This window comes from Somniosus microcephalus, chromosome 4 (genome assembly GCF_052327205.1).
Source record: "Somniosus microcephalus isolate GS21.2 chromosome 4, FLI_Smic_1.0, whole genome shotgun sequence".
NCBI lineage: Eukaryota > Metazoa > Chordata > Chondrichthyes > Squaliformes > Somniosidae > Somniosus > Somniosus microcephalus.
In genome coordinates this window covers 165,700,222-165,717,626 of record NC_140990.1, presented here as the reverse complement: position 1 = coordinate 165,717,626, position 17,405 = coordinate 165,700,222, and positions in this window count along the sequence as shown.

Here is a 17,405-nt window from a genome sequence, read left to right as displayed (position 1 = left end):
GCGCTGGCATGTGCAATGGTCTCCTGCCGAGAGAGGACATCTGCACCATGGTCAGACGACACACTGGCTATCTGAGGGGAGCGGCTCGGCTCATCCGCCACAATCGCCTGCTCCACTGATTCCTGGCCTTGTATGGGACTGGAAGGGCCCAGGGTGATCCTAACTGATGCAGAGAGGGTGGCTACAGTGAGAGATCGCGTTGCGTCAATCTGGGTGTGGAGGAGCCCAGCAAGTGACTGCGTGGCAACAGTGAGGACCTGTGTGCCAGGTGCCAGTGCTTCGGAGAAGGCCTGGACAGTTCTTCCCATTGCTTCGGACAAGGCAGGTGCCGACCGCTCCACTGCCTCGGACAAGTCCTGGACAGACCTTTCCAGGGATTGTCCGAAGCCCTGAACAGTCCTTTCCATAGCCGACTCAAAGCCGTGGACAGTCCTCTCCATTGTTGGGCCGAAGCCCTGGATAGTCCTGTCCATTGTTGCCCCGAAGCCCTGGATAGACCTGTCCATTGTTGCCCCGAAGACCTGGAGAGTCCTGTCCATTGTTGCCCCAAAGCCCTGGAGAGTCCTCTCCATTGTTGCCCTGAAGTCCAACATACTCTTAGCCAATGAATCTATTGACTCAGGCATCTTCTCCACTGCAGCCATCAGCTCCGTGTGTCTGACCCGGGCCTGTTTGCTCATCTCAGCCAGGCGACGCACCTCATCTGCACTCTGTGCAGCAGTCATCACTACCTGCCTTGCCCTCCGGGGAGACGGTGGCCGAACATGCCTATCCCCCATGCGTTGCTGCATGCCACTTGGTCCGGCAACTGGTTCATCCTCAGAGCCTCCCCCCTCCCCTCCAGGGGACTACTATCCCCAGTCTGTAGATGTGTCCGCTCCCCGGATTCTGCAACGGCTGGTCCGGATTCCTCCTGGTCCTCGCCTCCGGTGGCACTGGCACTGGCAGCTTCAGTGCGTTGAGCCCGAGTTGGTGCTGCTTCGTCTGAAAGTGGGAGGTGGAAGAGTGGCTTTAGCTAAAGGACAGGTTTGCTGAAAGGCATGCCAGATTGCGGCAAGGCTCTGACATGGCTGCACACTGAGGATGCATGCTGGCGGGGGGACCAAGTGGAAGGCAACAAGTGAAAAAGGTGAGAGTCTTACCCTCGCTGTCGGAAATGGGGTCGGCAGATGCAGTGGTCACAGGACCAGACAGACGTCCTCCAAGTATCTGGTGCACTCTCTCCTCCAGATCCGTGAGAGTGACCACTTGTGGAGGTCCGCCACCGGTTCGACGCTGCTCCTTTCGGATCATCGCCAGCTTGGACTGCAGGGGAAAGAAGGGGAAGTTCTGTAACATGATGCCTTGAGACATCATCGCATGCCCCCCATGGTGCAAGAGCCCTTACATGAGGCCTTGAGAGATCATCGCATGCCCCCCATGGCGCAAGAGCCCTTACATGAGGCCTTGAGACATCATCGCATGCCCCCCATGGTGCAAGAGCCCTTACATGAGGCCTTGAGAGATCATCGCATGCCCCCCATGGTGCAAGAGCCCTTACATGAGGCCTTGAGACATCATCGCATGCCCCCCATGGTGCAAGAGCCCTTACATGAGGCCTTGAGAGATCATCGCATGCCCCCCATGGTGCAAGGGCCCTTACATGAGGCCTTGAGACATCATCGCATGCCCCCCATGGTGCAAGAGCCCTTACAGGAGGCCTTGAGACATCTGTCCATGTGTGTGCCCAGAAAGGGCCATGGGTGCATGCTGACAGATGGCCATTGGGGCATCATTGCAACAGGGTGCCCGAAGTCAGCTGCAGATGGAGGGAATCAGAAGTTTGCTAAACCATCACTCACCCTAACGATTCGTGTGAGGTCGTTGAATTTCTTTCTGCACTGACCCTCACAGCAACCTCCCTCCAAGATCGTCGGTAAGCCTTCTGATTCGGCCTCTTGCCATTGTCCGGATACAGGACATCTCGACGGCGCTCAACTGCAGCCACCAAGTGGTCCAGAGCCTCAGTGCTGAAGCACTCTGCTCTTTGTCTAACCTTCTCCATGCTGAACAAGTTTTTAACGCCAGACAAGGGCGAGCGCCGATTCTGAGGCCTACAGGGCGTTGGGTGTTAAAGCTCAGGCTGACTGACCCACCCCTTTAAGAGCCGGCCGGCACCTGGAAGTCTCGTGGTTTCCCGTAATTGAGATCACCTGCGCTGCGCCCGTCTGCGTCGATATTGAGTAGCGCCTGAACTTTTGCGCCTTAGGAGCACCGTGCAATGGCTGAATTAGCACCTCAATCCCCATTGGGGGCGATGCAACCCAATATCTCGCCAGGCAGCGATAACTTTCGTCTGGCTATAAACTTAGCGCTCCGCCAGCTCTAACGCCTCAAGCGGGGCTATACCCAATTTCTAGGCCATAGAGTCATAGAGTTATACAGCACAGAAAGAGGCCCTTCGGCTCATCGCGTCCGCGCCGGCCATCAGGCCCTATCTAATCTAATCCCATTTTCCAGCATTTGGTCCGTAGCCTTGTATGCTATGGCATTTCAAGTGCTCATCCAAATGCTTCTTGAATGTTGTGAGGGTTCCTGCCTCTACCACCCTTTCAGGCAGTGAGTTCCAGATTCCAACCACCCTCTGGGTGAAAAAGTTCTTCCTCAAATCCCCTCTAAACCTCCTGCCCCTTACCTTGAATCTATGCCCCCTTGTTATTGACCCCTCTACTAAGGGAAAAAGTTCCTTTCTATCTACCCTATCTATGCCCCTCATAATTTTGTACACCTCAATCAGGTCCCCCCTCAGTCTTCTCTGCTCCAAGGAAAACAACCCCAGCCTGTCCAGTCTTTCTTCATAGCTGAAGCACTCCAGCCCAGGTAACATCCTGGTGAATCTCCTCTGCACCCTCTCCAAAGCAATCACATCCTTCCTATAGTGTGGCGACCAGAACTGCACACAGTATTCCAGCTGTGGCCTAACCAGCGTTTTGTACAGCTCCATCATAACCTCCCTGCTCTTATATTCTATGCCTCGGCTAATGAAGGCAAGTATCCCGTATGCCTTTTTAACCACCTTATCCACCTGTTCTGCTGCCTTCAGGGATCTATGTACATGCACACCAAGGTCCCTCTGATCCTTTGTCTTTCCTAGGGTCTTACCATTCGTTGTGTATTCCCTTGCCTTGTTAGTCCCTCCAAAATGCATCACCTCACACTTTTCAGGGTTAAATTCCATTTGCCACTGTTCCGCCCATCTGACCAACCCATCTATATCGTCCTGCAGGCTGAGGCTACCCTCCTCGCTATTTACCACCCCACCAATTTTCGTGTCATCTGCGAACTTACTGATCATACCTTTTACATTCACATCCAAATCATTAATGTAGACCACAAACAGCAAGGGACCCAGCACCGATCCCTGCGGTACCCCACTGGACACAGGCTTCCAGTCACAAAAACAACCTTCAACCCTCTGCCTTCTGCCACTAAGCCAGTTTTGGATCCAATGTGCCAAGGCACCCTGGATCCCATGGGCTCTTACCTTCTTGACCAGTCTCCTATGCGGGACTTTATCGAAAGCCTTACTGAAATCCATGTATACCACATCCACTGCACTACCCTCATCCACACACCTAGTCGCACCCTCGAAAAATTCAATCAAATTAGTCAGACATGATCTTCCCTTGACAAAGCCATGCTGACTATCCCTGATTAATCCTTGCCTCTCCAAGTGGAGACTAATTCTGTCCCTCAGAATTTTTTCCAATAATTTCCCTACCACTGATGTTAGGCTCACTGGCCTGTAATTCCCTTCTTGAATAATGGTACTACGTTAGCTGTTCTCCAGTCCTCTGGCACATCCCCTGTGGCCAGCGAGGTTCTGAAAATTTGTGTCAGAGCCCCTGCAATCTCCTCCTTTGCCTCACACAGCAGCCTGGGATACATCTCATCCGGGGCTGGGGATTTATCCACGTTTAAGCCTGCTTAAACCGCTAGTACCTCCTCCCTCTCGATGCTAATATTTTCAAGTATATCACAGTCCCCCTGCCCGATTTCTATGTCTACATCGTCCTTCTCCATAGTGAACACAGATGCAAAAAATTCATTTAAAACCCCACCTACACCTTCTGGCTCCACACACAGATTGCCACTTTGGTCCCTAATGGGCCCTATTCTTTCCCTAATTATCCTCTTGCCCTTAATATACTTATAAAACACCTTAGGATTTTCCTTTATTTTGCTCGCCAGTGTTATTTCATGGCCCATCCTCGCTCTCCTAATTTCTTTTTTAAGTATCCCCCTACACTTTTTATACTCCTCTAGGGCTTCCTCTGTCTTTAGTCCTTTGTATCTGCCAAAAGCCCCCCTTTTTTTCCTAATCCATTCTCGTATATCCCTTGACATCCAAGCTTCCCTGGGCTTGTTGGTCCCACCCTTGACCTTTACGGGAACATGTTGCCATTGTACTCTCTCAATTTCCTTTCTGAAAGACTCCCATTGCTCTGATGTGGATTTTCCTACAAGTAGCTGATCCCAGTCCACTTTGGCCAGATCCTGCCTTATCATATTAAAATCGGCCTTCCCCCAATTTAGAACCTTTATTTCTGGTCCATCTCTGTCCTTTTCCATGACTACCTTAAATCTCACTGAATTATGGTCACTGTCACCAAAGTGCTCACCTACTAACACTTCTACCACTTGCCCGGCCACATTCCCTAGAATTAGGTCCAGTACCGCCCCCTCTCTTGTAGGACTTTCTACATGCTGGCTCAAAAAGCCTTATTTGCTCTGCCTTCCAAGCTGACTTGTTTTTTCCTCTATATTTGGCTGTACATCACCCCCTATTATAGCTCCACTCTGTATCCCATCCCCCTGCCAAGTTAGTTTAAACCCCCCCCCAACAGTGCTAGCAAACCTCCCCACAAGGATATTTGTCCCGTTCTGGTTCAGGTGCAACCCGTCCGACTTGTACAAGTCCCACCTTCCCCAGAAGCAGACCCAGTGATCCAGGAAACTAAAGCCCTCCCTCTTGCACCAACTCTTTAGCCACTCATTCATCTGCTCTATCCTCCTATTCCTATACTCACTAGCACGTGGCACCGGGAGTAATCCAGAGATTACAACCTTTGAGGTCCTGCTCTTTAATCCGCTACCTAGCTCCCTAAATTCTTGCTGCAGGACCTCATCCCTCTTCCTACCCATGTCATTGGTCCCAATGTGAACCACGACCTCTGACTGTTCACCCTCCCCCTTGCAGTGCCGAAACCTACAGGGCTACAAACCAAGAGCGGGAAAGTAGGATTAGGCTGGATAGCTCTTTTGACCGGCACAGGAATGATGGCCCGAATGGCCTCCATCTGTGCCGTAAATTTCTATTACTCTATGGGGGAGAAATTCACTTTAGCCAGTATGGAGTTAATGGCCACAACGCTAACGGAGCAAAATTCATCTGGGGGGATGGAAATTGTTGGTGCAGCGCTTACCTGCCATGCAACACTGTCATGCTTGTGTTAGTGGAGGCATTTGACCTGAAGTTTCTGTCCATGTCCGGCGTTGCAGCTTCCTACAGCCTCTGGAATCGAGGCTGTGGAGCTCGCAAGGAATTGTGGGCAATGAAGAGGTCTGAGAATTAAAGGGGCCATGCACACTGAAGCAATACAAATTAAAATGAAGTGAAACAATGCAGTTTTCAGCCCTTTCTGCCTTTTAAAAAAATATTTAACATTAAAAAGAAGACCCAAATGTGACTATTCAGCTCTTAAAGCTGAATGCCCTTCCTAATCTCAAAAAATAGGCAAAATGCCACAGTGCTAACACAAATAGCTCAGCAAGCCAGGGAAGGGGCACCCAGGGACTCATACGCAGCACTCCATTTTTGTGCAGGGGGTCAACACTGCAAGATATCACCTCTACCCACAGGGGCCAGGAGGCCCTCCAGAAAGAACGATGTGGGAGTACCTCACCGAGGCTGTCACTACCAGCAGTGTCACTGCCACCACCTAGCTCCAGTGCCCAAAGAAGCTTCATGACCTTAGACTACTGGTCAGGGTCAGTAAATGCATCTTCAAAAGCCATCTCCTACCAACTGCATCACTAGCCTCACACACTGCGCAATGCACAACCTCCACCCCCAATCACTCACCTACCAACAATCTGCATCAATCACAAGGCACATCTCCCATTCCTAGCCTCACCTCACCTCCTTGGAGGAGACGGTGCAGGCCTTTCTTGGTAGGATCATGGCTGGGATCTTGGCCAGTGGCGGGGCTGGAAGGCTACAAGATGCTGGTATCCTCATACGTTATCCTCCTTCTGGCATGCACCTCATGCTTTCCCGCCTTCCCATCATCACAACTCCACCCTTGTGCCTTCCTCGTTTCACACACCCAAGAAATGCAGCCTACCCAGCCAGTGGGTGACCAAGAAGAGGGAGAGGAGAATGAAGAAGAACAAGAAGAAGATGATTGATTTGACACTCCCAGCCACCAGCTCCTCAAGGTCAACCAGTAAGAACATTTGCAGTGTCCCTCACTGAAAGTCAGCAGCCTTCCACCAGCCATGCTGCAGCCACTGGGGTAGCATGCATGACATCAGTAGGATAGGCAAAGGCACACACAAGACAGTCACTTAGGGAATGCATAAGTGTGATTAGTTGATGTCTTGATGTCACATTGGATGGATAGACGTATATAGGTGGATTGGAAAGTTTGCTTTGTGGTGGCTTTTATTTCAGCATCATGGGCAAGAGGATGTTGTGATGATCAGTAACAGGTGGAAGGTAAGATGTGGGTTTAATATTGAAAGGGAATTGGGGTTGTGGTCACTGGGACCGGAGGTGGATGATACCATCCCAAATATCTTGGCCACAAAGGGGCTGTCTGGGATGCATCCTTCCTTCTGCTTCCTCTTCTTCTATGTCTTCCTCTTCCCTCTGCAAGCGGATGCTGTAACTATGAAATGACAGCATAAAATGCTGGAAATACTCAGCTGGTCCGGCAGCATCTCGACCTGAGGCGTGAACTCTGTTTTTCTCTCCACGGATGTTGCGTGATCTGCTGAGTATTTGCAGCCATGTTCTGTCTTCTCAAAAGCCTTCATTTACCATCTGAGCCCTTGCAAGCATCCAGCAGCATTCCCTACACACTTAAAAAACTTTTCACATCTATTACAGCAAGCCATCACTTCAATAAAATCAAAAAGATTCAGTCCAAAACCTTAAACCCAAACTTACCTGAACAATGTGTGTGTCCCTTTAAGAGGTGCAGCCATCACCACTGTCAGCCTGCTTGCATGCCAGGTTAACCTGGTGTGCTTAGGACCCAGCATTACGGTTGAAGTTTGCGCTTGTGACGTTAAGTCAGTGTAGTACACCGATTTATGTCACAACACCGCCATTTTGTCCGAGATTGCGCTGCCAGTAAGAACGAAAACAGTGGCCACTGCGGAACCCACCAGCAGTTGGCGAAAGAGCAGTGGCCGCCGTTTTAGGGCCATTTAATGGCGCTATGGGGTGGCTCTAAGGTCACAAATTTCTAACCCTACTTCTAGACCCTATGACAGTGGTAGCAATTGACGCAGTACATTCTTCCTCACTCTCCTCTTCCTCCGGGGTGGTGGGGTGGGTGGCGAGGTGGACCTTGCTCCTGGGAGCCTGCAATGATAAAGCTATAAGTGTTAGGGTGCAGCGCGTGTGGCCACTGTAGGAGGATGTGTGTGATGAGACCATATGGCGCTCGTGAGTGAGGATAGGTTTGGGGGATTAGGGATCAGGAATAGTTGTGCATCTGTAAGGAAGCTGCAGTGGCCACACACCTCGAGGCGAGATGCCCCCTGCTCTGCCTGTGGTCACAGCATCTCCCACTCCCCTCCCGATCACGGCCAGCACTGCCTCCACAAGGGGAGCGATATCATGAAGTCGTGCTTCCCCTCCACCGTTCAGGTCCTGCTGCCGCCTGTTATGTGATTTTTTTTCCTGGAAGTGAAAGAGTTGTGATTGCGAATGAGTGTATTGACAGGTGTGTTTGTGTATATGTGTGTGTGATGCCTCACTTGGGTGAATAGCCACGAGATGTGTCTGAGGTGTGAGTAGTGCCTGTGAAGGATGTAATAGTGTGGGGTGTGTGAATGTCAGTGTATAATGAGATGGTGGATGGAGTGTGTTGAGCTTGTGGTGCTGCTGGTGGTGGTGCAGTTATTGAGCAGTGTGGCTGTGAGATGGAATCTTACCTTGACCACTTGTGTCATATCGTTAAATTTCTTGTGGCACTCGCACCATGTCCTGGGGCCAGGGTTCCTGGCTGTCACCTCCCGGGCGATCTCCTCCCACATGCGCTGCATTAGCTGCCTCTGTGGACGCCTTCCCCCCCCTATGGGTACAGGACATCCCTTCTCCACCAGGACCTCCTTCACCAGGACCTCCAGTGCCGCGTTTAAGAACCTGGGCGCCCTCTCCCTCGGTCCCTGAGCCAACCTTCAATGTTCGCTTCTCTCCCAGCCAGCGCACTCCAAACCTTCAGTGAAAGAGGGTGAGGAGAGGCCACATATACAACTCCAGGAAAAGTGCTTCTAATCAACACTTGAGCGGTAAACATATAGGTTGTTGAGATACTGCGGCAAACGTGGGAGTCGAGACCAGAGTTGGTGAAACACAACTGCTTTAATCTACATCATGGCAAAGAGAGAGCTTGAAAAGCCCGCGCAACCACTTAAATACTCCCCAGACAGGAAGTGCTCCCGGCAGCCTGTCCCTGTGGGAAACAAGTTGCCGGAGGAAAGGGCCCCCAGCTGGGGGCAGCTGCTGCCGGCAGTGCGCCTGCGTAAACTGTCCGTGCCGCCGTGAGTGGATTATGTCCAATGGTGGCGTGTCGCCACAGAGCTCCCCCCAGAATCCGCTTAGGAGGAGTGGACGAGTCGTGACAGTGGTCTAATGGTTCTGCTGGAGCGGCTCTGAGTGGTCGCCGGTCTAGTTGGTGGGGCCAGGCGGTTCGCCGCCGGCTGTGCTGGCTTGCTGGCGGGACGGCCTCTAGTTGGAGGTCGGGCCACGGGGACCTGTTCCCCTGGTTCTGTGTGTGCTGGTTTGAGCCGGTTGATGGAGACTGTTTCGACCCTGTCGCCGAGTCGCAGCTTGAAGACCTTGTCCCCGGTTTGTAGTACCTTGTACGGTCCGTCGTATGGGGGTCGCAGGGGTCCGCGGTGCGCGTCGTGTCGCACGAAGATGAAGCATGCCTGCTGTAAGTTTGGTGGGACGTGAGGTGCGAGTTCGCCGTGTCGGTTGACCGGAAGTGGGGCGAACTGTTGAGCGGAAGAGAAAGAGTTGAGCCGCTGCTGTTCGGCCGACCAAGGCGTGGTAGCATCTGGGAGGAATTCGCCTGGTACATGCAGTGGTTGTCCGTAGACTAACTCCGCTGCTGAGGACTGGAGGTCTTCCTTGACCGCGGTGCATAGGCCTAGTAGCACCCACGGTAGGCGGTCAGTCCAGGTACTGTCCTGCAGGCCGGCGCGGAGTGAGGCCTTGAGTGACCTGTGGAAGCGTTCACAAAGCCCGTTGGCCTGCGGGTGGTACGCCGTGGTTCGGTGGAGCGTCACCCCGAGGTTGCGTGCTGTGGCCGTCCAGAGTTCGGAGGTGAACTGGGCGCCTCTGTCGGAGGTTATGTCGGCCGGTACGCCGAACCTCGCGACCCAGGTGTTAACGAACGCCCTGGCGATGTCGGCTGTGGTGGTGGAGGTCAGCGGCACTGCCTCAGGCCAGCGTGTGTAGCGGTCGACCATCGTGAGGAGATAAGTTTGGCCTTGCGATGGCGGCAGAGGACCGACGATGTCGACTTGTACATGGTCGAAGCGGCGGCTGGGTACCTCGAAGTCTCCCAGGGGTGCTTTTGTGTGCAGCTGTACCTTAGCCCATTGGCAGGCGAGGCAGGAGGTGGCCCAACTCCGAACATCTTTGCTGAGGCCGCGCCAGACGAAGCGCTGGGAGAGGAGTTTGACGGATGCGCGGGAACCCGGATGGGAGAGCCCGTGGAGCGCGTCGAAGATGCGGCGGCGCCAGGTTGCAGGGACGACCGGCCTGGGTTGGCCGAGTGAGACGTCGCAAGTGACTGCCGTGGCTTCGGGCCCGTGCGCGACCTTGGCTAGGCGTAGCCCTGGCAGGCTGGTGGCCGCCGAGAGGGGGTCTGGGTCCGTGAGCTGGGCCGCTGCTAGTTGCGTGTAGTCGACCGCGAGGTGATTCGCGCAGATGGCGGGACGGGAAAGGCAGTCGGCGACAACGTTGTCTCTACCGGAGACGTGCTGGATGTCCGTGGTAAACTCGGACACGGCCGCGAGCTGGCGTTGCTGCCTAGCGGACCAGGGTTCGGTGTGCTTGGCCATCGCGTATGTGAGCGGCTTGTGGTCCACGTACGCGGTAAAGGGGCGGTCCTCCAGGAGGAACCTGAAATGGCGGACCGACAGGTGGAGCTCGAGGAGCTCGCGGTCGAAAGTAGAGTATTGACCTCCGGGGGGCGCAGTTGGCGGCTGTAGAAGGCAAGTGGCTGCCACGCGCCATTGACCCACTGCTCGAACATGGCTCCGACCGCGTGGTCGGAGGCGTCGGTGGTAAGCGCGACCCGCGCATTAACCATCGGGTGCGCGAGCAGGGTGGCGTTGGCGAGCGCGTTTTTGATGGCGTCGAAGGCGGCTGATGTGTCAGTGGTCCAGGCTATGGCCATCTTGCCGGATTTACCTCGGAGGGAGTCGTATCGGGGCTTCATGAGGGCTGCTGCTCTGGGGACGAACCTGTTGTAGAAGTTCACCATCCCGAGGAACTCCTGGAGGCCCTTGATGGTTTTGGGGCGGGGGAATTGCTGGACGGCCTGCACCTTGTTGGGCAGGGGGACGGCCCCAGCAGGGGTGATGTGGTGGCCGAGAAAATCGATCTCGGTTAGGCCGAATTGGCACTTTGCCGGGCTGAGGATGAGCCCATGTTGGGCTAGGCTCCCAAACAGGATGCGAAGGTGTTCGAGGTGTTCCTGTTGGGAGGAGCTGGCCACGAGAATGTCGTCTAGATAGACGAATAGGAAGTTCAGGTCCCGGAGGGCTGAGTCCACAAGGCGCTGGAAAGCCTGGGCTGCATTCTTGAGGCCGAAGGGCATTCTCAGGAACTCGAACAGGCCGAATGGGGTGATGACGGCCGTTTTGGGGATGTCCGCGGGGTGTACGGGGACTTAGTGGTAACCGCGCACCAGGTCGACCTTGGAAAAGACGGTTCGTCCGGCCAGTCGGGCCGAGAAGTCCTGGATGTGCGGCATCGGGTATCAGTCGGGGGTGGTGGCGTCGTTGAGGCGGCGGTAGTCCCCGCAGGGGCACCAGCCTCCGCCGGGCTTGGGGGCAATGTGGAGGGGCGAGGCCCAAGGGCTGCTGGAGCGGCGGATGATGCCGAGTTGCTCCATGGTGGTGAACTCGGCCCGCGCGATTTCCAGCTTGGCCGGGTTGAGTCTGCGGGCGTGGGCAGAGACCGGGGGGCCGGTGGTGGGGATATAGTGCTCCACACCGTGTTTGGCGGCTTTGGTCGAAAAGGTCGGGTTGGTGAGGGCGGGAAACTCGGCTAGAAGTGCCGAGTAGTCGTCCGTGGCTCTGGCGAGGCAGTAGGTCATCAGGCCGGCCGAACGGGCCGGGGTGAATGTGCCAGGGATGGGGCCCATAGTGTTGATGTCGATGAGGCGGTGCCTCAGAATGTCGACAAGGAGGCCGTGGGCGCGTAGGAAGTCGGCGCCGAGGAGTGGGCAGAGGACCTTGGCTGTGAGGAACTCCCAGCGGTAGCGGCGGCCTGCGAGGTCGAGCGTGACCATGCAGGTGCCGTATGTGCGGATGTCAGAGCCATTGGCTGCGGCCAGCGTGATACCCCGTGTGCCGCGTTGGATTTCGAGGGTGGAGGCGGGGGTGATGCTGTGCTGGGCTCCTGTGTCGCACAGAAATCGGTGGTTGGTGCTGTCGTCGGTGACATACAGTAGGGGCCCCTTTTGCCCCACGGCCATCGTGGGGGCCGGTGTGGGGGGGGGGTTTGAAAGTGCACGGTGGCGTGCAGCGTTGGGCCCTAGTGCCAAAACGGGTGTGGTAGTAGCAGTGACCCGGAGTGGAAGGGCGGTCGGGCCTAGTGGGCCGGGGAGACCACGTGGTCGTTGCCGTGAGGTCGGGCGCGACGTCGCGGGCGGTCTGCGCGGAGAGCAGCTGGTCGGTCTTTTTGGCTATCTCATTCAGGTCCGTGGAGCCAGACTCCACAATGAGCAGGCGGATGCTGGCGGGGAGCTGCCGAATGAAAAGCGTGCGAAAGAGGGCGCCGGGGTTTTTGTCGTCCGAGAGGGACAGCATGTGGGAAAGCAGGTCCGATGGTGAAGCGTCACCAAGGCCTGGGAGGTCGAGGAATCACAGAATCACAGAATCACAGAATCACAGAATCTACAGTGCAGATAGAGGCCATTTCGGCCCATCGAGCCTGCACCGACACATATCCCACCCTATCCCCGTAACCCCACGTATTTAATCCCCTAACACTAAGGGTCAATTTATCATAGCCAAATCAACCTAACCTGCACATCTTTGGACTGTGGGAGGAAACCGGAGCACCCGGAGGAAACCCACGCAGACACAGGGAGAATGTGCAAACTCCACACAGACAGTCGCCCGAGGCCAGATTTGAACCCGGGTCCCTGGCGCTGTGAGGCAACAGTGCTAACCACTATGCCACCGTGTTGCGCTGGTAAGAGGGCGCCTGAAATTTTTTAAGAAGCGCGGCCTTCAGATGTTCGTACTTGCCTTCCACTGGTGGGTCCTGCAGCGCTGCCCAAAGCTTGGGAACTGTGGCGTAGGTGAGAGAGGCGACGAGGTAGTCGTACTTTGTGGCGTCGACTGTAATGCTTCTCAGCCGGAATCTGGACTCGGCTTGAACGAACCAGGCCTCGGCCAGGTTCTCCCAAAAGTCCGGTAGTTTAACCGTGACTGCGTTTGTATCCGCCATGCTAGCTTAGGATTCGTCCTGAGCGTCGGGGTCACCAGTGTTGAGATACCGCGGCAAACGTGGGAGTCGAGACCAGAGTTGGTGAAACACAACTGCTTTAATCTACATCATAGCAAAGAGAGAGCTTGAAAAGCCCGCGCAACCACTTAAATACTCCCCAGACAGGAGGTGCTCCCGGCAGCCTGTCCCTGTGGGAAACAAGTTGCCGGAGGAAAGGGCCCCCGGCTGGGGGTGGCTGCTGCCGGCAGTGCGCCTGCGTAAACTGTCCGTGCCGCCGTGAGCGGATTATGTCCAATGGTGGCGTGTCGCCACAAGGTTCCCATTTTAGTGCCTGCAGGCACAATTAAATCATGGTAATCATTGATTAGCCCCAGAACTGTGTGCTAAATCCACACTTTTAAACAGGTGGATCTTATTAGCAAAGCAGCCATTTAGTGCCCGTTTTCACCCTTTCACCAAAATAGCCCCCTTAAACACTCCTTGGAATTCATTCCCTTTCCAATTGCAATCAGCCTTGCTGCTCTGATGTTCACCCAATTCAATGCATGGATGTTCCTTTTGAAGTGTGGTAACCAGAATTACACACAGTGACCTAGAAATTTGATGGCACTGTGCCCGTTTTACAGGCGTAAAATGGGAGCAAGAGTGTTCAATCTGGTGGGTGGGTGGTCACATTGTAGAAACATAGAAACATAGAAGATAGGAGCAGCAGTAGGCCATTCAGCCCCTCGAGCCTGCTCCGCCATTCAATGAGATCATGGCTGATCATTCAAATTCAGTACCCTGTCCCTGCCTTCTCCCCATATCCCTTGATCCCTTTAGCCTCAAGAAATATATCCAACTCCTTCTTGAATATATTTAATGAACTGGCCTACACCGCCCTCTGTGGCAGAGAATTCCACAGGTTCACCACTCTCTGGGTGAAGAAATTCCTCCTCATCTCAGTCCTAAATGGCTTACCCCTTATCCTTAGACTATGACCCCTGGTTCTGGACTCCCCGGCCATCGGGAACATCCTTCCTGCATCCAGTCTGTCCAGTCCTGTTAGAATTTTATAGGTTTCGATAAGATCCCCTCTCAATCTTCTAAACTCCAGAGAGTATAAGCCCAATCGACACAATCTCTCCTCATACGTCATTCCTGCCATCCCAGGTATCAGCCTGGTGCATCTTTGCTACACTCCTTCCATGGCAAGAACATCCTTCCTCAGATAAGGCGACCAAAACCGCACACAATACTCAAAGTGCGGTCTCACCAAGGCCCTGTACAACTGCAGCAAGACATCCTTGTTCCTGTACTTGAACCCTCTTGCTATGAAGGCCAACATACCATTTGCCTTCTTAACCGCCTGCTGCACTTGCATGCTTACCTTCAGCGCCTGATGCACAAGAACACCCAGGTCTCTTTGCACTTCCCCTTCTCCCAATCTATTGCCATTCAAATAATAATCTGCCTTCCTGTTTTTGCCACCAAAGTGGATAACCTCACATTTATCCACATTATAGTGCATTTGCCATGTTTCTGCCCAATCACCCAACCTGTCCAAATCGTACTGGAGTTTCACGACATCCTCCTCACAACATACCCTCCCACCCAGCTTTGTGTTGTCTACAAATTTGGAGATATTATATCCAATTCCCTCGTCCAGATCATTAATATATATTGTGAACAGCTGGGGTCCTAGGACCGATCCTTGCGGTACCCCACTAGTCACTGCCTGCCACTCAGAAAACGACCCGTTTATTCCAACTCTTTGCTTTCTATCTGCCAACCAGTTCTCTATCCAAGTCAATACCTTGCCCCCAATCCCATGTGCCTTAATTTTGCACGCTAATCTCTTATGCGGGACCTTATCGAAAGCCTTCTGAAAGTCCAAATACACCACATCCACTGGTTGTCTCTTATCTATTTTACCAGTTACATCCTCAAAAAATTCCAGTAGATTAGTCAAGCACGATTTACCTTTTGTAAATCCATGTTGACTTTGTCCGATCCTGTCACTGTTTTCCAAGTGCTTTGCTATTACATCTTTTATAATGGACTCTAGCATTTTCCCCACTACTGATGTCAGGCTTACCGGTCTATAATTCCCCGCTTTTTCTCTACCACCTTTTTTGAATAGTGGGGTAACGTTAGCTACCCTCCAATCCATGGGTACTGTTCCAGAGTCTATCGAGTTCTGGAAGATGACCAGCAATGCATCTACTATTTCCAGGGCCACTTCCTTAAGTACCCTAGGATGTAGATTATCAGGCCCTGGAGATTAATCGGCCTTCAATCCCATCAACTTCCCCAACACCATTCCCCTACAAATACTGATTTCTTTCAGCTCCTCCCTCTCATTAGTCCCTATGTTCCCCGACATCTCTGGGAGGTTATTTGTGTCCTCCTTTGTGAAGACAGAACCAAAGTATGTATTTAATTGGTCAGCCATTTCTTTGTTCCCCATTATAAATTCCCCTGATTCTGACTGTAAGGGACCTACGCTTGACTTCACCAATCTTTTTCTCTTCACATATCTATAAAAGCTTTTACAGTCAGTTTTTATGTTCCCTGAAAGCTTACTTTCATAATCTATTTTCCCCCTCTTAATTAATCCCTTTGTCCTCCTTTGCTGAATCCTAAACTGCTCCCATTCCTCAGGTTTGCTGCTTTTTTTGACCAATTTATATGTCCTCTCTTTGGATCTTATGTTATCCCTAATTTCCCTTGTTAGCCACGGTTGAGTCACCTTTTTTGATTTATTTTTATGCCAAACTGGGATAAACAAATTCTGTAGTTCATCCATGCGATCTTTGAATGTTTGCCATTGCCTAGCCAACGTCAACCCTTTGAGTGACATTACCCAATCAATCCTACCCAACTCGCGTCTCATACCATCATAGTTCCCTTTATTTAAATTCAGGACCTTAGTCTCTGAGTCAACTACATCACTCTCCATCTTAATGAAGAATTCTATCATATTATGATCGTTCCGACCCAAGGGTCCCCGCACAAGATTGCTAATTAATCCTTTCTCTTTGCATAATACCCGGTCTAAGATGGCCTGATCCCTAGTTGGTTCCTCGACATATTGGTCCAGGAAACCATCCAGGAATTCCTCCTCCACAGTATTGTTACTAATTTGGTTAGCCCAATCTATATGTAGATTAAAGTCACCCATGATGACTGCTGTGCCCTTATTGCACGCTTCTCTAATTTCCCTTTTAATGCCATCCCCAACCTCTGCATTACTGTTTGGGGGTCTTTACACCACGCCCACTAACGTTTTCTGCCCTTTGGTGTTTCTCAGTTCTACCCATACAGATTCCACATCATCAGAGCTAATATCTTTCCTTACAATTGTGTTAATCCCCTCTTTAACCAGCAATGCTACCCCACCTCCTTTTCCTTTTTGCCTATCTTTCCTGAATATTGAATACCCCTGGATGTTGAGTTCCCAGCCTTGGTCCCCCTGGAGTCATGTTTCTGTAATCCCAATCATATCATATTCATTTACCTCTATTTGTGCTGCTAATTCATCCACCTTATTACGAATGTTCCTTGCATTAAAACACAAAGCATTCAGGCTTGTTTTTTTAACGCTCTTAGACCTTTTAGAATTATTATTTACTGTGGCCATGTTTGTTTTAAACCCTTGATTTTGCTGATTGCCATCTTTGTTTTTCTCCTTCCTGTCTTTTGCTTCTATCCTTGTTTCCCTTTCCTTTGTCTCCCTGCTCAGGTTCCCAACCCCCTGCCATTTTAGTTTAAACCCTCCTCCACAGCACTAGCAAACACTCCCCCAAGGACATTGGTCCCGGTCCTGCCCAGGTGCAAACCGTCCGGTTTGAACTGGTCCCACCTCCCCCAGAACCAGTTCCAATGTCCCAGGAATTTGAATCCCTCCCCCTTGCACCATTCCTCTAGCCACGTATTCATTTGAAGTATCCTTCTATTTCTACTCTGACTAGCACGTGGCACTGGTAGCAATCCTGAGATTACTACCTTTGAGGTCCTATTTTTTAATTTACCTCCTAACTCCCTATATTCAGCTTTTAGGACCTCATCCCGTTCTTTACCTATATCATTGGTACCTATATGCACCACGACAACTGGCTGTTCACCCTCCCTTTCCAAAATTTTCTGCAGCTTCTCTGAGACATCCTTGACCCTTGCACCAGGGAGGCAACACACCATCCTGGGGTCTTGTTTGCTGCCGCAGAAACGCCTATCCATTCCCCTTACAATAGAATCCCCTACCACTATAGCTCTACCCCTCTTTTTCCTCCCGTCCTGTGCAGCAGAACCACCCCTGGTGCCAGGAGGTTGGCTGCTGCTGCCTTCCCCTGTTAAGCCATCCCCCCCAACAGTATCCAAAACGGTATAACTGTTTGAGAGGGGGATGACCCCAGGGGATTCCTGCACTACCTGCCTGTGCCTAGCATTCTGCCTG